The following is a 1,027-nucleotide window of genomic DNA, read 5'->3' as shown; positions in this document are numbered from 1 at the left end:
TTTACTCAGCAGTAAAGCAAGAAGAAATAATGAAATTTGCAGGTAAATGGATGGACCTAGAAACTGTTATACTAACTTTAGTAACACGGGCTCAGGAAAAAAAGTAAAAACCACATAGGTTTTCCCTCATATGTAGATCCTAGCACCAAATCCTGATAAATGATTATGTATCCAGACATAACTACAGGAACCAGGTTAATGGAAAGGAACCAGGGAGGTAAAGGAAAAGAAAGAACCTAAAAGAGAATAACAGTAGGAAACAGGCGTTAATAAGGGAGATACGGATAAAAATTGGGTTAGTTTAAGGGAGCGGGGGGGGGTATACAAGGAACCTGGGGATAAAGGGAAAGAAGGAGCTCAATAGAGGTAGGACCATAGAGAAGGGTATTATTAAGGGAGAAAGGGGGAAAATGGGGGAAACCATGATGGAGGGGTTAGACAATGTGAGAGATAAAAAATGCCTAGCTAGTTTTAAAAACCAGAGGGAACCACATTAGCTCAAGAACCTACTGACAAATTATATATACCAGATCAAGAAATATATGTCTAGGTAAGGTTTATCTGAGAACAATTGGTCTTTGCCCAAGATTTATTTACATGGCACACAGTAATTAAAAGTACCAGGCTGGTGAAACTAACCTCCTTGGACGTTTAACAGCCATACTTTGAGGCCTATACTAATTTGGTCAGAGGGACATAAAGGACAGTTTTTGCTCCTTGCCCTCTTAGGTTGACTAGTTCCAGGGGACTATGAGCATCTCCCAAAATGTCCTGTAATTGTGGTGGTCACCTGTCCTCTTGATCAAGGAGGCCGAGGAGACCACACCAGATGGACTTGAACCAGTGTCCAGTCTATGAAGAGGAGGGTCAACACAGAGGAATCACTTCTTCCATGCTTCCAAGCAAAGCCAACCATGGTTGAGCAGGACCTTAGACTTATGTTCACATAAGCAGAACTGGTAAAAGAAATTAGCCCAGGGCTCCTCCCAAGCCCATGTGACCCCTGAGGAACAGATCCTCAAACAAC

The sequence above is a fragment of the Nannospalax galili genome, unplaced genomic scaffold, assembly GCF_000622305.1.
Source record: "Nannospalax galili isolate Female #2095 unplaced genomic scaffold, S.galili_v1.0 scaffold528, whole genome shotgun sequence".
Lineage (NCBI taxonomy): Eukaryota > Metazoa > Chordata > Mammalia > Rodentia > Spalacidae > Nannospalax > Nannospalax galili.
This window is presented reverse-complemented; position numbering follows the sequence as displayed.